The 22761-nt window shown below is 42.3% G+C and overlaps 1 protein-coding gene across 3 annotated transcripts in view; it reads right to left on the bottom strand.

Moving 5' to 3' along the window:
* The window catches only part of KCNIP4 (potassium voltage-gated channel interacting protein 4), an 894954-nt gene that overhangs the window by 77119 nt on the left and 795074 nt on the right, over window positions 1-22761 (bottom strand). The window lies entirely within an intron of this gene.

Here is a 22761-nt window from a genome sequence, read left to right as displayed (position 1 = left end):
AAATAAAAAAGAACAGTAGGGGACTTCCAAGATTTTGCTATAGATATTCTTGCCGCTACAAATATAAAGGCTATCAGTTTTTTCGTGCACCTCGGTGCTCCCTCTACTGGACGTCCCAGCAGCGCATTCAGAGGTGATTTACGAAGATTAACATGGGTTAGTGAATATATAAAATTGTATGTGCATATCCAGAATCATCTCACCCTCTGACATGACCACCAAATGTGATACATAGTACCATCTGTATTACATCCTCTAAAGCACCGCGGGGACGCCTCCGGGACAAAAGTTGCTACCCGCGCTGGGACCATATACCACCTCATCAATACCTTGTAATTTGCCTCTATCAAAGAGGTGTTGATATAGGACTTAGAAGCACTTTGTATCAGTTTACTCCACTCAGTAATTTCTAATGACGTACCAATATCCTGTTCCCACTTTAACATATAAGCCATCTTTTGAGAGTTAGGCCTCATACACACGACCGAGAAACTCGACAGAATCCATCAAGAAACTTGGTAGGAGAGCTTTTTTGCAGAGGAAACCGGTCGTGTGTACGTTTTTCATCAAGGAAACTGTCGAGGAACTCGAGTCTCAATTTCCTCGTCGGGCTGGTTTTCGGTGAGAAACACAAGCGTGTGTGTGCTAAGAAACCCGCGCATGCTCAGAAAAAAGTATGAGACGGGAGCGCACCTTCGGTAAAAGTAGCGTTTGTAATGGAGATAACACATTTTCATGCTGTAACAGACTGAAAAGTGCAAATCGTCTCTTACCAAACTTTTACTTAACACGCAGTAACATGAGATTATCAAAAGCAGCCCCAAGGGTTGTGCCAGTGGAATCGAACTTCCCCTGCCATTGTATGTGTTGTACGTCACCGCGTTTGAGCACAAGGAGATTTTGTCTTGACCGTGTGTACGCAAAGCAAGCTTGTCGAGTTACTCCACAAGCCTGACAAGGAACTCATCGATGTCTTTTCCGACGAGTTCCTCGGTCGTGTGTACGAGGCCTGAGAGGATAAGAAACCATAAACCTGTGATATATGACCCGTATGTTTGTCAAAGGTCCTACAAAGGTGCTCCATAGGAGTGAAAGTGGTAATGTCAGAAGTGCGGCTCAATGTCGCCAAATAATGAGCTATTTGAGTATAACGAAAAATCGCAGAATTAGGAAGATTATACTTTTCCTGCAGGACCGATTTAGCTCCCCTATGATCACAAAAGTCCGCTATTCTTAACAGACCCTTGTTGGTCCACCAAGAAAAATCCTGGGGGCGGAAACCCGTGGTGAACTAAGGATTATGAAACAATGACGCCAGAGGCGCGTGCAGAGATTTAAATTCATACGTGGTCGCTAGGCAATCCCAGAAGTTTAAATAAAATGACAGAGACGGGCACAATATAGGCGGCCTGTCCTTCCCCTTTAGCCACATTAAGTGGCAGACCTCTCTATCCGGATCCCCTTATATATTTGTACATGTTGATCATATCCCCCCTTAATCTCCTCTTCTCAAGAGTGAATAAATTCAGTTCCTTTAATCCTTACTCATAGCTGAGCTCCTCCATGCCTCTTATCAGTTTGATTGCTCTTCTCTGCACTTTCTCCAGTTCCTCAATATCATTTTTGAGAACTGGAGCCCAAAACTGAACTGCATATTCCAGATGGGGTCTTACTAATGATTTGTACAGGGGCAGAAATACTGTAAATTACTGTAAATCACTTTTCTTCTTTACAATGCAAACAAAATGAAGAATCTCCAATTTCTGGCAGTGTTTAATGGGAATTGTTGAATGTCATTCAATCTTAAAAAAGATGCTGCACCACTTGAATTTATTTCAGGTGATACGTGTCCATCAGACAATGTTAAAACAATATGCTCTGTTATGTACATCATGCGTTTTAACATTTAACCAGTTTAAAGCCTTACTACAAAGTCAGGATCTGGAGGACAGTTCATTTCGTCATATTCAGTTACCTGCCCAAAGATCCATGCTGAATTTATTAACATTTCTGAAGATATTAGGTTTTATGCTCTCTAGTGTAAACTGCTATTTCACTTGTCATCAGAATCCCTGTCCTGTGTGATGTGCCATTCTCTCTGATATAAAATGACTCACACCTGCATTGACATATACCCCAACACTAAAATACCACATGATCTTTAACATGCCATTTCAAAAGTAATTTTCAATTCTTTAAAATGTTTAGCTTTTGTTAAAATAACACCCCTTAAAGTGGGAGTAAACGCCCATGCATGAATTTTACCTACAGGTAAGCCTATATTAACCACTTAAGCCCCAGACCATTTGGCTGCCAAAAAGACCGGGCCACTTTTTGCGATTTGGCACTGCGTTGTTTTAACTGACAATTGTGCAGTCGTGCGACGTGGCTCCCAAAGAAAATTGACGTCCTTTTTTTTCCCCACAAATAGAGCTTTCTTTTGGTAGTATTTGATCACTTCTGCATTTTTGAATTTTTGCACTATAAACAAAAATAGAGCTACAATTTTGGGAAAAAAAATGTATTTATTATACTCTTTGTTATAATAAATATCCCCAATTTTTTTTTTTAAAAAGCCATTTTTTTCTCAGTTTAGGCCGATATGTATTCGTCTACATATCTTTGGTAAAAAAAAAATCACAATCAATGTATATTGATTGGTTTGTGCAAAAGTTATAGCGTCTACAACATAGGGGATAGTTATATAGCTTTTTTTTTTTTAATAGTAATGGCGGCGATCTGCGATTTTTATCGTGACTGCGACTTTATGGTGGACACATCGGACACTTTTGACACACTTTTGGGACCATTGTCATTTTTATTGATTACTGTAAAAATGTCACTGGCAGTGAAGAGGTTAAGCACTAGGTGGCGCTGAAGGGGTTAAGTGTGTCCTAGGGAGTAATTCTAACTGTTAGGGGGAGGAGCTACCAGTGACACGTTAGCAATCACTGTTCCTGATCACAGGGAACAGTAGATCCCTGACATGTCACTAGGCAGAACAGGGGAATGCCTTGTTTACAAAGGAATCCCTCTGTTCTGCCTTTGCTGACCGCAATTGCAAACCGCCCGGGAACATCGCACTTAAGAGGCAAATTTAAAGGGACATACAGGTATGCACATTTGCCTGCCCGTGCCATTCTGCCGACGTACAGTATATCACTCACACAGCAGGAGTCTGTGAACCCAGAAGGAAGACCAGGTGAAAATTAACGCAGCAGTGACAACATGCCACTGGAGGGCTTCGTTCTAACGTACGTTTCACATAATGTGCTAGGATGCATCCTAGCACATTATGACATTGGGGGCGATTTACTAAAACTGGAGCACTCAGAATACGGTACAGCTGTGCATGGTAGGCAATTCGCTTCTAACTTCAGCTTGTTAATTTAGGCTTTGGTAATAAAACCTGAAAGCTGATTGGTTTCTATACACAGCTGCACCAGATTTTTCACTCTCCAGTTTTAGTAAATCAACCCCAGTGCCTTGCAGGTTTAAAAAAAAAAGAAGAAAAGACTACTACTTTAATCCTGCCATGAAGGTTCTTCTTCAGGCACTTCCTTTTATAGGGTGACAATGCTTTGTTTCTCTCCCCCATTGCCACCCTACTGCTTTTTTCAAGTGGCCACCTTTTGCTTTATATCAACATGGGACAGATCCCCTGCTGAGTCGAATAAGAATGGGACAGTTGCCACATTTGTGACATCCATTCCAACCCATGTAACCTCTCTGGGCAGGTGGACGAGGGAGGATGTGCGTCGATTCACATCAGTGTTCATCCGATCCATCCTGTTTGGGTCGGCAAAAACAGAAAAGGCCACCAACCTTTTTTTGTGGACCTAAACTGAATTGGATGTTGGCAGATGTAAATGGACACATATACATTTACATTCACCTGCACAGAGAGATACATTGGGGTTGATTTACTAAAAGCAACTACAGTAAACTATTTTTCCCCTATAAAACTTCACTTTGTGAAGAATACCCGGTCAGGTCTAAACATTTTTTTTTTAAAACAGCATTTTTTGCTTACACATGATTGGATGATTAAAATCAGCAGGACTTTACCACATTTACTAGGCTCTTTGAAAAATTAGTGCAACTGCACTTGCAAATATTTCTGGTGTATTTCATAATATTCTGGTGCAAACCAGGGGGTGTTCAGCCCATCTCTATTGGCCATATACTTAAGCCCTGAAAGTCAGTAAACTGATCTTGAAACCTAATTTTTGAGCTGCCAATGGGGGTTGATAAGAACTAGACTTATGAGAACATGATAAGGCACTTGATTAGCATTCAGGCCTTTTAGACTAACTAAAGTGGTGAACAAAAATAGGATGGCCGCACTCCCAAATTAGATGCAATAGAAAAGTGTGTATAGAGGAGTATAAAAACAAATACAAAGGAGCAATGGTGAGGTGTTTCATACGACTAGCTTGCTTCGTCAAAAACACTGTTCTATTGCATCTAATTTGAGAGGGCGACCATCCAATTTTTGTTCATCCATTTGCCTGCAGCAGTGACAGGGCGTGCACCCCATCTAATGCATGTTTGTTTGCAGCTCAGTGGTCTTCATCCGGAGCGTTTTTTTTTTTTTTTCATTTTGTTCAAACTAACTAAAGGGAGTAGATTTATATTTGAGACTGAATTATAGATGGAATTATTGCGAAAATGCACTCCTCTGGTGTTCATTGTAATTCATACAGTGACATTCTGGAGTCAACACTGTTGTGGAACTTCATAAAGCTGTAAATAAGTTTTCGAATATTTCCCTACGAGCTTTAAAATATAAGTTAAGAAAATAATCCTACTTTCACTTTGACTGCTAAATATTTGGATTTATGTCTGCCTCTAGAGTGGCTGTCATCAGATTTGGAATGCTTGACTAATGTTGACAACAAAACATTAATTAGAATACTGATTCTGAACAGTTCCTTGATCTTTAATTTCTTTTGTTTAAACAAAAACAAAAAAAAATACAGTAGAATACGGTTTCTTACTTACTGGCTAAAGAAAAAATTCAACTGTGGTTGTTAAAAATTAAAAGTCAGCAGCTACGATTACTCTTTAGCTTTTGCCTTTTAACAGACAAGTACATAGCAGTTCATACAGTCCAGTGCTGTCTTCCATTCAGCTGATTCTTCACCATCTTGCACTTGGGAGCTGGCTGTGATTTCACAATGTCTTAAAGGCAGATCCCCACCGGGCATGTGCGAGGCATGGTCCTGCACCACATGGGAGGCGTGACGTGTCTAAGGAGGCTGCAGGACGTGGAAAGAGGGGTGGGTCCAACTGAAGTCGTCCTAGTCTAGGCAAGGATTGAGGAATTGAAATGAAAACAAAAAAAAAAACGAAGATTGTGCACTGGCATTGTGTGAAGCCTCGTACACACGACCGAGAAACTCGACGGGTGAAACACATCGTTTTCCTCGTCGAGTTCCTTGTTAGGCTTGTCGAGGAACTCGACAAGCTTGCTTTGCGTTCACACAGTCAAGCCAAAATCTCCTCGTTCTCAAACACGGTGACATACAACACATACAACGGCAGGGGAAGTTCGATTCCACTGGCTAAACTCTTGGGGCTGCTTTTGCTAATTTCATGTGTTTGCGTGTTAAATAAAAGTTTGGTAAGAGACGATTTGCACTTTTCAGTCTGTTACAGCTTTAAAAATGTGTTATCTTTATTACAAATGCTACTTTTACTCCCGTCTCATACTTTAATCTGAGCAAGCACGGGTTTCTTAGCATACAGACGTCCAAGTTTCTCGTCGAAAACCAGCCCGACCAGAAACTCGACGAGACAAATCAGACTCTCGTCGAGGAAATAGAGAACTTGCTCTCTTTTTGGCTCGACGAGGTTCTCGTCAGTTTCCTCAACGAAAATGTACACACGACCGGTTTCCTCTGCAAAAAAATATCTCCCAGCAAGGTTCTTGCTGGTTTTTGCCGAGAAACTCGGTCGTGTGTACGAGGCCTGAGATTACCAAAAAAATCTTTAATTTGTTAAAAAGAAAATATTGATACTCATAAAAGTGATAAAAAAAAATATGTTTCTCTCATTTCCAAAAGGAATATCCCATCGAGCAACAAATGCACTCATCCGTTCATTAGTGCTATATTTGAAGATCAACCTCTAATCAAGTAAAAAATTGGGTGAATGTCCGCTTTAAAGCAGGGGTTCACCCCAAAAAAAAATTTTAACATTAGATTCAGGCGAGTTGTTAGAATCACAATCGGGTGTTTTTTTTTAAATCGTTGCCGTACATACCGTTTTATAGATATATGGATATATATGGATATATAATTGATTGACATGCTTCCGACCGTCGCATACAGAGCGTCACGAGTTGCCAAAAGAAGCCCGGACTGCGAGTCGGCTCTATAAGGCGCCTACGCACCGACGTTCGGCTTCTTTCGGCAATTCGTGACGCGCTGTATGAGACGGTCGGAAGCATGTCAATCAATTAGGAACGCCCAGTCCCGTAGATTATACCCGGAAGCCACGGTGAACATATATCTACTGTATAAAACGGTATGTACGGCAACAATTAAAAAAAAAACACCCGATTGTGAACAACTACCTGAATCTAATGTTAAAAACTGTTAGACTGCAGTGCATATAATTTCTAGATTTGTATTTGTAATATCTGACATATTTTAGTTTTCTTCTACGTCAGACTTCATTCTAGACAGGGTGTGTGTGCTAACTAAGACAGTCAAGTCAATCACAGTAAAGTACAAATTACAAAATGACGACGAGTAGTGTGTCGAATAAACGTAAAATGTATTCTAACAGAATTACGAATGCAAATCTACAAAAGTACGTTTTTACAATCAAAGGAAATTAGACACGAAAATACGAATGATCATAAAGCAACGAAAATATATTTCTTACGAAAATACGAATGCGGCATGATGGAAAATATATTGTAAATACGAATAGCAAAATTAAACTAACGTAAAAACGAAGGAACGAATAAAATCATTTTAAAAATACGAACGCGGCAGAATACAAAATATAACGAAAATACGAATCAAGATTCAACGAAAAATAAACTAACAGAAAAAAACGGAAACGGAAAAAAGAGTGTTACGAAAATACTAAAGAGTACGAATACGATAACTAACGTCTTATGAAATTACGACTCGTTATGAATCACGATAAACGAACAGAAACGAAACAGAAATAAACAAAATGTTTTGCTGTGCACATGTCTAGTGTCCATGTCTCACTGTGTCCATACCTCACTGTGTCCATGCCTCACTGTGTCCATGCCTCACTGTGCCCATGCCTCACTGTGCCCATGTCTCACTGTGTCCATGACTAGACTTACGTATAACATGGGAGTATATAGAAGGGGTGCCCAATTTTGAAAAATTGGTGCTCCCTGGCCATAGGTCCCTTGGGCAACAAACTTTGCACACTTGTAGAGGAAGAGTGGGGCTATATGTATGCAAAGGGGGACCTACGGCCGGCCAGTACCGGGTCCCCAAAGTCCAGGTGATCAGGCGCAAACCGTTGACTCGATTATAAGCCAGCACCAAAAAATGTGCTGAAAAACTTGGCTTATACTCGAGTTTATACAGTATATGTATTCAAGATGTGTTATATGGCAAAGTGAGGGAATTTGTGGCACCTCAGGCTGCTCTTTGGTCTACTGGTCAATATCAGTACAATAGTGACCCCCAACGTAAGAATCTTCTCTCGCATTAGCTCATCTAAGTACTTTCATTGCATTTTAGAAAAGATCATTGTGCTGCAAGTCTAATACCTTATTTTAGCTTCTATGCAACATATTCAGTGGAAACCACATTTCAATTAATGGAAACCAAACTGGAAAAATATTGTATAGCTTCTGTAGAGAATATGTAAGTGAAAAACAGTGGGCCAAATTCTCAAAAACATGTGTAAATTTAGGATTATCTAACTTATGTCATTTAAGTTACGGCGCCCTAAGTTGGTGTCGTAAGTACCGTATTCTCAGTGCATTTGCGCACAAAATTGCGCCATCCTTAACTTAAGTTTCAATGCGTAAGGCGTGGTTATGGCAAGTGGGAATGAAGTGGGCGTGCTTCATTGTAATGAGCCGTGACCCCATGCAAATGAAGTGCCGGCCGTACTGCGCATGCACGCACGAATCTGGACCTCACTGCGCATGTGCAGAACTTTGGTCAGCGCAATCAGTGAGATAGGTAAAAGGCCAAGCGTACTTAGTTTGAAGATCGCCCTGTGTCTAAATAGCCCCAGTCAAACAGACTTCAATGGCAAAAGTATTTCCCTGTGTTCCCTTCCTAAAGCAAGTTGCTTCTGCTTTGAACGTTTGTCAGTGTTTGTTGGTAAGATTTGTTTGTGAGAAAAGTGTTTGTGGAGTTGGAGGGTATAGTTGGTGTTTGTTTTTGATAAGTGTTTGTTTTCCTTTTTTGCCTGATTGTTTTTGATAAGTGTTTGTTATTTGTTTTCCTTTTTTTCCTGATTGTTTTTGATAAGTGTTTGTTATTTGTTTTCCTTTTTTGCCTGATTGTTTTTGATAAGTGTTTGTTATTTGTTTTCCTTTTTTGCCTGATTGTTTTTGATAAGTGTTTGTTTTTTGGGTGAGTTCCCTGTTGCTGGGTGTTGTCTGTCATGGCTCCCAAGCGCAGGAAGCTTAATTTTACCCTGGCAGAGAAGCATATACTTGCTCAGGGCGTCATTAAATTTGGGCGATTTCTCCATGGCCCTGAGAGCCACAACACCACCCCGGCCAGGAGATCCTTTAAAAGATCACCGATCGGATCAATGCAGCGGGGGGGGGGGGAGACCAGGACCATCGCAGGAGTTCAAAAAAAAAAAAATGACTTGAGGAGCGTGTCCCGGAACAAGCTGGCAACGCTGCATGCCCATACCAGGGGCACTGGAGGAGGGGGACCCTGCCCAGTCAGGATGAGTGAGGAGGAATGGGCAGTGGCCCAGTGTTTCCACCCACAGCAGGTGGTGGGCCTGCCTGGCTTTGACAATGATCCTCAGCCCCATCAGCCCAGGAGGTGGCAGCCCCATCAGCCCAGGAGGTGGCAGCCCCATCAGCCCAGGAGGTGGCAGCCCCATCAGCCCAGGAGGTGGCAGCCCCATCAGGTCAGGAGGTGGCTGGCCCATCAGGTCAGGAGGTTGCTGGCCCATCAGGGAAGGAGGTTGCTGGCCCATCAGGGCAGGCTGCTGCACCACCCCCAAGACAGGCTCATGCAGAGTCCCAAGAAGGGCAGGATTCGCCATGGGAGGGGAGTGCCCACAACTCCCCTAATTTGGATGTTGAGTGGGAGGAGTATGAGGGGGAGGAAGATGACAATATTCTGATTGGGCAGGAAATAATGATGGGCCAAGATATGACCTTTGAATCATCCCCTGAGGGAACCCCACAGGCGCCCAGCAGTCAGGCCACCATCATGGGTCGCCCCTTCCAACCCTCCTCCAACATGCAGCAGCACCCATGGCTCACTCCAACTCCTCCTCCAAGGCCACAAGCCTCAGGGGCAAGTAGGAGGCCGACCCCGGAAAACAGGGGGGGGTTGGTGCGTCTGCCGGTCAGTCTGTTGAGGGACAATGTCCGGCAGACCCGCAGTCTGTCTGCAATACAAAAAACAATGACCAAGGTGGAGCGCAGCCTGGGTGCAATGAGGGAGTCACTGGGTGACGTGGCCACCAACTCTGTGGGGGTCATCACCTGTTTGTGGGACCTGAGGAACGCCACAACAGGTGTGGCCCAGGAGGTGACTGCCCTCACCCAGGCTGTGCAGGCCAATACCCGGGCTGTGCAGGCCAATACGGCTGACATTACTTCCTGTCTGACAAGGATAGCCGTTGCCTTGGAGGGAAGGCCAGCAGGAGGACAGACACCAGGGGAGGCTGCTTCCTCCCCTGTACAGTCCCCCACCCCTCAAAATACTCCCTCCCCTGCACAGTCCCCCCCCCCCTGAAAATACTCCCTCCCCTGCACAGTCCCCCCCCCCTGAAAATACTCCCTCCCCTGCACAGACCCCCCCCCCCGTGAAGATCCCCCAGTCGGCCGTGGCCGTCCCCGTGGCCGTGCCCGTGCCCGTGGCCAGCCCAGAAGGAGCACTCGGCAACATCCTTAATTTGCAGGGGTACTTTTTTTTTTTTTTTTTTTTATACTGTACTTATGATTTGGTTTATGTGTGTGAATGATGTGTGAATGTGGGGGGGTGGCATTCCTGAAAACATAAGGGTGTCACCCTCAGTTTTGGTGGAGTAGGGATCCCCAGGACCAGGGAGAAGTCATCCTAGGTTCCTGAATGGTGTATGAATGCACAGTGACATAATTGGAGCCGTGGCGGGGCGTTACTGCTCCCAAGTACCAAAGGGGGGGGGGTACTTGGATCTAATCCAATTCGATGTGCATGTGATGTGTCTGTGCTAGGGACCACAGTGACGTGCATTCATGCATTCTCATTGTGAGATAATTAATGTGCGTTTTGTAACAAAAAAAAACATTCTCATTGGCATATAAGTAATGTGCATTTATTTTGCAAAGTAAAGATTTAAAGGTCACATAATCTCTGTGATTTGTTCTGGGCAAAGCAAAAACAAAAAGATAATTAGGATCCATTTACTGGGCAAAGATGCCTTCAGACAGTTGTCTCCTTATTGCCTGGCCCTCAGCAGACCGGGTAGAGGGGTTTGGGGGGGGGGATTGCCTGGGTGGGGGGTTAGGTCAGGACATATCTCCACATGCATGCCCCTTCTTAAAGCAAAATTGTGCAGGATGCAACATGCCCCAATAATTTGGCATACAAAGTCTGGGGAATACAATAGTGTACCCCCAGTCTTGTCAAGGCATCTAAATCTTGACTTTAGAAGGCCAAAAGTCCGCTCTACTATAGCCCGGGTCTGGATGTGCACCTCATTGAATTTCCGTTCTCCGGGTGTTTGGGGGTTCCTAAAGGGGGTCATCAGGTGGGGTCCCAACGCATATCCTGAGTCACCTGTAAGGGAAAAGACAGGAGGATATTAGTCATGCATGTGCCCCTTGTGATGTCTGCATCATGGGGGGGGCATACCTGACACCAATGTCACTCACCAATCAGCCAGCTGTCTCCATAAACGTTCATCTCAAAGTCTCTGTAGATCTTGGTCTGCCTTAGGATGTAACTATCATGGCACAAGCCTGGAAACTTGGCACAAACGTGCCAGATGAGGCCATGTGCATCTACGATAACCTGTACATTTATCGAAAGCCAGCCTTTCCTATTTCTGAACAGGTGTTCAGTATCATGGGGGGGCTGTAGTGCCACATGGGTGCAGTCTATCGCCCCGATGGTCACCCTTCCACAGCATGTGTAAAATTAGGGCTGGTTTTATAATGTGGAAATTTAGTCAGAAAAACTAACAGGTGCGCACAGGGCGGAAAATACGGCACACACACTTAATTCTGAGAATCGCCCTAACTCCCTCATTTGCATCTTTGCCTATCAAAAACAGCGGCGAGCCTAGCGTAATTTGCGCCCGGGAATGCGCAGGTGTAACTAATTTAAGTACGGCTGAAAATACGGAAATGTTTGCTTAAGTCGTTTAGACGATCGTGCGCAAATATACGCGCCGTGTAAATTTAGAAAAATGGAGTTAAGTCTGCGTATCTCTTTTGAGAATTTGGCCCAGTGTTTATGAATATTTGCCTGGAATAAAAATAAAAATAAAAAATAACTATGATATTATATTTGTAATGAATTACTAATGAAACCTTTAATGCATTACTTGAATTACTTAAATGCATTAATGTAATAAAAAAATCAGGGGCTACCAATGCAGTTTATTTTTATTTCTGGTTGCCTGGTCGTTTTTTTACACTTGGTCCAGCTCAGTTACTTAAAGGGGTTGTAAAGGTAAATGTTTTTTCACCTTAATGCATTAAGGTGAAAAAACATCCGATGGTACCTACCCCCCCGAACCCCCCTGATTTACTTACCTGACCCCTCAAAAGTCCCGCGCGCATCCATGTTTCCGTCTTCAGTTCCCAGCTTGGCCATTGATTGGCTAGGCTGGACGGATTGATAGCAGCGCAGCCGTTGACTGGCGCTGCTGTCAATCACATCCGATGATGCGGTGCGCCGGGGGTGGGGCCGAGTGATACATTCGGCGGCTATGCCCGCCGTTGTATCATGGGAGCGCGCTTGCAAAAGCTTTCCACCATGCGAGCTTGCTCGCATGAAGGTAGAACGTTTTTGCGAGGAGGAGCCGAGACAGCCGCGAGGGACCCCAGAAGACAGGGCTAGGGGACACTCTGTGCAAAACGAGCTGCACAGTGGAGGTAAGTATAACATGTTTGTTATTTAAAAGAAAATATTTGCCTTTAGTGACCCTTTAATTACTTCCCAACCGGGCCAATTGTGACATTTCTCTCCTACGTGTAAAAATCATAATTTTTTTTTGCACATCACATTTAAAAAGATGTCCTCGAAAATAAAATGGTGGGTTTTGCAATTTTTTATGTCACATGATGTTTGCACAGTGACTTTCTACATGCAAACTTTTGGAAAAAATTCACTTTAATTTTAGTGCACACAAACACAATATAATACCCCGCCAGACTTGTGACTGGGAAAAAAACATGGGAATCAATCTCACCTTCGCTGAGAACCCTTCACTGGTTGCCAGTAAAAGACAGAATTGCATTTAAAGCACTCTGCCTGACACATAAGTGCATCCATGGGAAGGCTCCGCAATATCTTTGCGACAAGATAGAACCTCACAAATCTAATCGCGTTCTGCGATCCAGCGACCAAAATCTGGTCAAGGTTCCAAAAACCAAATACAAGTCCAAAGGAGAAAGAAGGTTTGCTTTTCAAGGTCCTAGACTATGGAACGCTTTGCCAACCAGCACTCGGTTGGAGGAAAACCACCTGACTTTCAGAAGACGGATCAAAACTCTGCTCTTTTGATGTCATGAGACACGAACAACAAGCGCCCAGAGGCGATTCAGTTTGCATGTGCCGCGCTATATAAGTTTTTCATTCATTCATACCCGATTTGTTTGGTAAAAAAATAAAAGATGATGTTACGCCAATAGATACCTAACATATTACACTTTAAAATTGCGTACGACCATGGAATTGTACTAAAAATACTCCATAGGTGTCGCTTTAAAAGCCTTTACAGGTTACCACTTACCAGTTTAGAGTTACATAGGAGGTCTGGTGCTAGAATTTTTGCTCTCACTCCTAAATTTGTGGCAATGCCTAACATGTGTGCTGCAAACACCATTTACATAAGTGTGTGGGACTTACGCCTTTCCACATAAATATGCGGGGGTGCTTTAATTTTTTTTGTTATATATTTTTTTTTTATTCACTTTTTGTTACACACTGTCTCTTTATTTATTTATTTATTTATTTATTTGTATCACTTTATTGGTATCACAAGGGATGGACGCCATCCCTTGTGATGTTATGGGCAGTGACAGCTCCTCTTTACTAAGACATCTGGGGTCATCTGGGGACCCCAGATCTCACCTCTACCCCTAAAAGCAACTGATCAAATGGGGAGGTTTAAATAAGATGCTTTCACAAGCCAGTAAACGCTTGTTTACAACCTGGCGAAACCGGAAGTGACAAAATACTTGTCACTTCCAGTTTCTTAGACCATTGAGATGGAGATCAGGGACATTCTGGTTCTCGGTCAACTGTATAGTAAGGCGGCAAAATCCAGGGCTCCCTGGTAGGATGGAAGAACTTGAAAAGGTGGTGGGGGGGAGAAGGGGTTGGGTGGACTGCCACATGTAAAAGCAATTCAGTGGCTATTTAGCCACTAGGATTGCTTTTATATAAAAGAGCATCGCCGACAAAAAAAAGATAATACCAGGATGATGCCTGTAGCTGCAGTCCAGGATGTCATATGATGCGTCTAAGGCCTTGTGAAGCCGCCGAGGATCTCGGCGAGCCGAAATTTCCCATTGAACAACGAGGAAATAGAGAACATGTTCTCTATTTCCTCGCCGAGATCCTCGTCGGCTTCCTCGGCCCAAAAGTGTACACACGGCCGGGTTTCTCGGCAGAATTCAGCTCCGATCGAGTTTCTGGCTGAATTCTGACGAGAAACTCGGTCGTGTGTACGGGGCCTTATTACCAGAAGGCACTGTGGCTGGAGTTTACAGCAAGGACTATTCTGTTTAATGTACTTTGTTTTTTGTTAATTTATTAATTTTTGATTCAGTATTTGATTGATGTCCTCACATTCTATTCTATACAGATTAAAGGTGTATATTAGTGCCTTACTTTCTAGATATTTTCAATATAACAAGAAAAAGCAACTATTGAGAAGAGGATATGGCAATGACAGCCTCCATGCTTCTCTTATGACAGTGTTCCTTTAACAGGCAAAAGGAGACTGCTGTAAAGACACTCTCTGCCTGTGATATGTGTGCCAATAAAGATAAGTCACTACAAATGCCTACTGATGAAAGTGTGGCAATGTGTGCATTTGTTTGCTGTAGAAGTAAGGAATGGGCTGGGAGAAGAGGTGGTGTAACTTGACAGCTGTGGGCCCAGGAGATGCTCAAAGCCGCCATGTTTCTTGTAGAGGCATCTTTCATTCACTTTACTGATGCTTAATATCCTGCTGTGTTTCTTCTATTTATTGAGCGAAAGAAGAGCGAGTGAATACAGATAAAGACCCCCTCCCTATGCTACTGACTTGTCTATAGCAAACATTTTTCCATTAACCCACCCGGTAAACCCTTATGAAAACTAATACCATCTTGATAAAAGGACTTATATTATAATATATATATATATATATATATATATTATAATATAAGCATTTTGTTTTCCATATAATATCATAGATACATTGTAAATAATTTTACCAATGCATGTTTAAATTAAATTTTATGTATAGCTTTTAAAGGCCCATTGAGGAAACCGATAGACATGACACTAAGGCCCCTTTCACACTGGGGCGGGAGGCGCGGTGGCGGTATAGCGCTGCTAAAAATAGCGTCGCTATACCATCGGATTTGCCGCAGGATTCGCCCGCTAGCGGTGCGGTATTAACCCCCGCTAGCGGCCGATAAAGGGTTAATACAGCCCGCAATGCGCCTCTGCAGAGGCGCATTGCGGGCGGTATTGCCGCGGTTTCCCATTGTTTTAAATGGGAAGGAGCGGTGAAGGAGCGGTATACATGCCGCTCCTCTCACCGCTCCAAAGATGCTGCAGACAGGAGATTTTTTTGTCTCCTGCCAGCGCATCGCCTCAGTGTGAAAGCCCTCCCGCTTTTACATTGAGGTTGCTGGGCAGGAGTTTTTCAGGCGGTATAGCAGCGCTATTTTTAGCTATGTACCGCCTGAAAAACTCCTCAGTGTGAAAGGGGTCTTACAACCTCAATTTTCAGAGTCTTACAACCACTTTCATGTTACAGCAGTTGTTGAGGGTGTCTTAATATGACTGTGCAGTCTAACAGACACTAGAGTTAGACCTAGTGCATACTGTAAAAAAAACCAGTGACAATGGGGTTGATTTACTAAAAGCAAATAAACTGTGCACTTTGCTAGTGCAGTTTCTTAGTAAATCATGAAAAGCTTCACTTTGCAAAGAAAACCCAATCATGTGCAAGGAAAAAAAACAAACAAAAAAAAACAGCATTTTTGCTTGCACATGATGCACTGTGTGAGCGAGCCGGACCCCGCTCGATTCACACAGTGCCTCTGTGTGCCGTTGATCTCCATTCCCTGCAACGTTACGACGCACGGGAGCAGAGAACGGCGCCAAATTCAAAAATGTAAACAAACACAATACATACAGTATACTGTAATCTTATAGATTACAGTACTGTATGTAAAAAATACACACACCCTTTGTCCCTAGTGGTCTGCCCAGTGCCCTACATGTACTTTTATATAATAAAAACTGTTCTTTCTGCCTGGAAACTGTAGATTGTCCATAGCAACCAAAAGTGTCCCTTTATGTCAAAAATGGTTTTACAGCAGCTAGAAAACAGCGATAATAAATTATAATCACTTGCAGAATTGTGCGATAGCGTTTTGTGGGGAAATTCGTCATAAAAATTCTGAGCAACTGAGCAAATTTCAGTGATTTTGAGTTGATTACATTATTGAATAATTTGTATTACAGGCATACCCCACTTTTAAGTACACAATGGGGATTATTTACTATCGCTGGAAAGCGCAAAATCAGACTCACATCTGCATAGAAACCAATGAGCTTCTAAACCTAGCTTGTTCAATTAAGCCTGGTAAAAAAACTTGGGAGCTCATTTGTTTCTGTGCCGAAGTGAGCCTGATTTTGCGCTTTCCAGCTTTAGTAAATAAACCCCATTGTGTACTTAAAAGTGGGGTATGCCTGTATAATTATATTATTATTTGTTATAATTATTTATAATTATTTATTATATTATAATTTATCATTTTGTTTTTAAAAAAAATTCATACCCGGGATGCCTACTAGACTCTTGTTTGGTCAGATTTAAGTGAGTTATTCCTAAGAATTACAGGCCTACAGTATAAAACGCCAAATTTCCTTGCAAATAATGGTACCGCTTTCAGCACCTTTTTTCTGAAATAATCATACCGCCAGGGAGGTTAACTGGTCTGTGGACCTTGTCAAGTCATGAAGTCGCTATATTCTCTATACAGACTGGGTCTCAGGAGGAACTGTATATCAATTTTGTAGAGTATCCAAACCCAAAAACAGAAATTTAATATGTTTCTTAAATGTGGTGACTGCATTTGTTTTCTTACTTCAGGCTTTTTTCCTATATTTTCACCAGTGATCTGACCAGTAACCCCCTCCTTTCCTAGGGTGGCTTTGCTCACTCCTCCACTATATCTATGGACGACAGAACAACTATGCCAAAAGACCCACCATGCTAACACTATAATACTGGTTCTCAGGTCTGAAAACCAAGGTGTCAATGGATTTAAACATTATCATAAATCGATGAAATGATTTAAAGAAGGTTAGACTTTCCATTTCAAACCGTTCCTTAGCTCACTTAGCCTGAATGCAAGCATTTGAAACACTGAGGTTCCTTCACAAAACCGATATTGAAACGTAAGCGGTTTGAAGACCTGCATTTGAAATCTATTGATGTAGCCAGAGAATGGTATCTTTCTCAGATAACCTCACCCAATATCCCTGCGCTTGGCTCATTATGAGAACCACTGCCTTATTTTTTAGATGTGATAGAAGCTATGTGAAAAGAAGGAAAAAAAAGGCTGGTGACATTTTTAGTGGCTTTTTGTTACAGATGGGAGTATATTGATTATAAGAGGAAAAACGCAAGTTATAAAGAACTCTGTCACTGCTGCGCTTACATGTCACATTTATTTAATTTGCTGGACCAGAACATATAAAATCTACTGCATGACATCTGTGTTTAAATACGGGTCATACTCCTAATGGAACATACATTCTCTCTGGCAGATGTGACAGCTACTGTATATCATTTAATAGAATGTTCCGGGGTTATGGCTACGTCATTTTGTCTTCCACTGACCTCACACGTGAATATGATACTGAGTGTGAACTCCATTCTTATCTATGATGTCAGATTTATTTATAGAAACAGTATGAAGCACATTCCATTTGGGAATTCTGTGGATCTCTACAGGGTCGAAGGAGGTTAATAGACGGAAATGTAATTGTTAAAATGGATTTCCAGGTTTTATAAAATGTCGTACCCTGGACACCTGCATATACTAGTCTAAAGGGGTTCTAGTTTTTTTTAGCCTCCTTATGAGCAACAGTTAAAGGGGAGTTTAAGAAAAACAGTCCTTGAAATACAGAGTAAAAATAAATAATTATTGTCAATAAACTGTTTTAGATTGTCATACAAATATATATTTGAAATTATATTGTATGGGTGGATTTCCGCAGGCTGTGACACGCCCCTTCAGACTGTGTCTTAGAATAAGAGAGAGATGAAGCCTCCATCAATCTACATGTAATATCACAACCCCCCCCCCCCCATTGTGTTTAGCTGGTTAGTGGGCATGAAGGGAGTGAGCTGTAATTTACCACTGTGTATACGCCCACATGTGTGACTCTATAGTCACATGGGCTGCTCAGATGTGATAGGAGGAAATGCCCAGCATAGAAACTCATTCAAAACTGAGCATGTGCAGCTTTGCCACCACAGCTGCAAAACTCCAAGCTGGTATTGGGGACAAGGACAGAAGGTGGAGATAGAGAGCAGCAGGATCAATCAATTTTTTTTTGCAGAATAATAAAAAACAAATCTCATAATGACTGAGTGAGTATGAAAAGCATGTAATACACCATTTATTGATAGTTTTTTTATGATGTGGGTTTAGTGACACTTTAAGCAATCAAAGGTGCACTTTTTGATTTGTTAAGGGTTGTCCAGCAAAAAAAAAAAATATATATTTGAACTATAGTTTGCCAGGTAAATCACTGGTGCAAGGTATATTTTAAGTTGGACAATACTGGGATTGGGGGGATCCATTGGTCCCCATTACTCATGGTGATTTGTATTGTATTAGCTCTGTCTTATTTTACATTACCAACTTATGTTCACGCCTTAATATAGAATACCGGGTATATAAATCTCTTTATTAAAGCCATAAACTTAACAATTCAATTGGTTTTCATCAGCTTTTACCCACTTCCTGCAAATGGACATACCTGTACCTCCTCAGCTTTCACTGGCTCTATCAGGACCATGGCTGCCGCTGCAGCCATGATCCTGGTATGTTTTTAGAACCAGCGATGCTCTATAATGTAAATTGATCTGAGTGGCTGTACAGCCGCTGGATCACTTTTACAGATGGTGGAAGGTGCCTCCCACCGCCTTCCCAGGCTTTCTCAATTCACTGTGGAGCCTGAGACTAAAACGGGCGTTTGGGACCGCAGACCAGAGAAATGAAGGAGGAACATCCCTGATCTTTTCAATTGTGCATGAAACCAGAAGCAGGAAGGCTTTAGTCACTTCCGTTTTGGCCTGTTGTTTACAAAGTCATTACCGGCTTGTAAAACATCTTATTAACCTGATCTCGGTTTGATAACATGCTTTTAGGGGCAGAGGAGTGATCTGAGGTCCAATAGACAAGTGATGTTGTTGCTATCAGGAGAAATATTGTTCATCCTTTGTGAAAGTAATAAAGTTGATGAAAAAAAAGACTGTGTCAAAAAAATAAATAAATAAACAAAGTGCCCATGTGCAAAAGCAAATGCATATGTAAGTCTCACATGCATAAATAGTTTTTGCACCACACATGTGAGGTATTGCCACGAACGTCAGAGCAAGAGAAATAATTCTGCACCAGACCTTCTGTTGAACTCTAATAGCTGGATTCAGGTACGGCGGCGTAATTTTGACCCGGCGTAGCGTATCATATTTACACTACGCCGCCGTAAGTCAGAGAGGCAAGTGCTGTTTTCACAAAGCACTTGCCTCCTAAGTTACGGCGGCGTAGCGTAAATGGGCCGGCGTAAGCGCGCCTAATTCAAATTGTGAAGAGGTGGGCGTGTTTTATGTAAATAAACCATGACCCGACGTGATAGCCATTTTTAACGAACGGCGCATGCGCCGTCCGTGGACATATCCCAGTGCGCATGCATCGGATAGAATGCCTAAGATACGTCGAACACTGCCTACGACGTGAACGTAACTTACGCACAGCCCTATTCGCGTACGACTTACGCAAACGACGTAAAAAGATAGGCTTGTTCCGACGTCCATACCTTGCATGGGCTGCGCCACCTAGGGAGCAGCTTTATCTTTACGCCGGCGTATCTCTTACGTAAACTAATTGCGACGGGCGTTTGTGAATCGGAGCATCTTGCTCATTTGCATATTCGACCCTGCAAACAACGGAAGCGCCACCTAGGGGCCAGCGTAAATATGCACCCTAAGATACGCCGCTCGTATCTTAGCCTAATTTAAGCGTATCTGGTTTCCAGAATACGCTTAAATTTACGACGGCGTAGATTCAGAGTTACGACGGCGTATCTACTGATACGCAGCCGTAACTCTCTCTGAATCTAGCTATAAATTGGTAACCTGTAAAGGCCTATGGAGATTTTTAGGTACCATAGTTTGTCGCCATTCTACGGGCGTAACATGTTTGGTATCTATTTACTCAGAGTAAAATCTTATTTTATATTTTACCAACCAATTGGATATTATATTGTATTTGTGTGCATTAAAATTAGTTAGTTAAAGTGTATTTTTTACTGAAAATTTGTGTTTGATAAACTACTGCACAAATATCGTGTGACATAAAAAAATTGCAAAAGCCACCATTTTTTTCCCAGGACCTCTACTTTCAGAAAATACATTATATAATATTTGGGGGTTCTAAGTAATTATATAGTAAAAAATGTATGCGAGAAGTTTCAGAATTGGCCTTGGGCAGCTAGTGGGCAAACACAACAACCCATGACTGACTTTTATTTGTTTTACAGTTTTAATCCATCATTTAGTCAAAATTGTGGTGGTAATTGATTGTAACCACTAAAATGTAATTGGAAAGCTATCTTTGGTAAATTTCCATTTCAACTTTGATCTAGTAGTCATTTGAAACTGGGAAATAAATGAAAACATTATGCAACAGTCCTTTTTACTAGTACTGGTCATATTATCCTAACTTAATTTACTGATATTTTATTATGATTAATTCCAAATCATTTGTGTTTTAGTTAAACGGTTATTAACTAGACCTCATATTTGACAACCTAATCAATTTGGTATATTAACAAGACTTGTGCCTTACACAATCCAATTATAATGTGAAAATGCTTGTATTTCTTGATAATCTTTTCCTAATAAAACAGACTGAAAACAAGGACTGCAATCTGTATGTCCAGAATTTAGAAAAACAAAACATGTTCTAGCTTTAGGATCGCCACCTGGCATTCTTGGAACAAAATATCTGGTAGCTTTATGACGTTCACAAAACTCCAGGGGTTCACTCAGCGAATGATTTCACTATATCCAACTATTTGTCAGTGTGGATCTTTAGGGTTATCTAACTGTATAGCTTCAATGCTACACAAATATGAAAATAAAAGACACTGGATTTGTATTATAATTCTTTTCTGCTTAATAAAATGTTAATGCACTAACAATTATATTTAAAATGAATAAATAAAAAAAACTTCCATAACATATACGGTAGTACCCTATGTTTATTTCTCTCTTGTATCAAAGTAATGAATGATGATTTCTAATCTGTTTTTGTGGGTTAAAGCATGACATATATTATCACTGAACCTATTTTTTTCCATATTAGTATTGTATATTGGTAATCTATGTAGACCAAATGCCATTCCATTTCTATATTTCAGTCCACAATGGAGATGGCACAAAGCACATCTGTGGAATACATTTTACCGAAGAAGGCTCACGTTCATCAGATACCAGATTCAGTGGCGCTGCGTCGATAGTGGGCGCAGGAGCGCCGCCCCCCTCTCTCCTGCACCGCCACTGAAACAATACATAGATTCATGCATTGCATGAATCTATGTATTGTCGCCGCTGCCCACTATTCAGATGGCCGGCCCCCTGGCGAGTGCCGGCTATCTGAATAACGGCAGCTGGTTTTTTTGGAAGTGTCTATCAGAGCCAGCGTTCCCTGGTTAACACTGACAGGCGTCTCAGCCAATCAGGTTCACCGGGTCTGGATACTGATAACCTGAATGACTGAAGCGTCATCGAGGGTGGGAGAAAACATCGAGGGACAGTGGAAGGAGGGTGGCTGACCCAAGATAGGTATGTGCCGGGTGGGCAATCTGGCAGCATTTTACAGGGCACAGTGGCGACAATTGATGGCACAGTGGTGACAATTGATAGGCACAGTGGCGACAATTGATGGAACAGTGGCTGCGTTTGATGGCATGGCACAGTGGTGACAATTGATGGGCACAGTGGCTGCGTTTGATGGCATGGCACAGTGGCTGCATTTGATGGCATGGCACAGTGGCGTCAATTGATGGCACAGCGGCGACAATTGATGGCACAGTGGCGACAATTGATGTCACAGTGGCTGCGTTTGATGGCATGGCACAGTGGTGACAATTGATGGGCACAGTGGCAATAAATGATGGCACAGTGGGTGCGTTTGATGGCATGGCACAGTGGCTGCATTTGATGGCATGGCACAGTGGCGACAATTGATGGCACAGCGGCAACAATTGATGGCACAGTGGTGACAATTGATGGCATGGCACAGTGGCGACAATTGATGGCATGGCACAGTGGCAACAATTGATGGCACAGTGGTGACAATTGATAAGCACAGTGGCTGCATTTGATTGCACAGTGGTGACAATTGATGGGCACAGTGGCTGCATTTGATGGGTACAGTGGCAGCAATTGATGGGCACAGTAGCTGCGTTTGATGGGCACAGTGAGGCTGCAATTGTTTTTTTTTTTTTTCGTTTGTTTGCACCCCTCAAAACTTTTGAGCACCAGCTGCCACTGACCAGATTCATGTTCACTACTTTGTTTAAAAGCAATCTTTGAGAAGCAAATGTTCTTGTCCTTTGTCCTTCAACCTTCAGTGTGGTATGTCTTTTTCAGCAGACATCCTCCATTTCCATGATATCTCCATTTACCTTGGTGTTGTCATGGAACTCACATCTATCTCCAACTGTGTTCGTGAGAGGAAAAGTGGTAAGCTGGTTACACGTCCCTCCGTCACATCAGACTTGTCTTCTTTCTCTCTGTCTCTGTTGGTTATTTAAAATTGATATCGTACTCCAGGGAAGGGGGTGATTTTCATTTCGCAGAAGGTGGCCA

The sequence above is a fragment of the Rana temporaria genome, chromosome 1 (genome assembly GCF_905171775.1).
Source record: "Rana temporaria chromosome 1, aRanTem1.1, whole genome shotgun sequence".
NCBI classification, from domain to species: Eukaryota; Metazoa; Chordata; class Amphibia; order Anura; family Ranidae; genus Rana; species Rana temporaria.
This window is presented reverse-complemented; position numbering and strand designations above follow the sequence as displayed.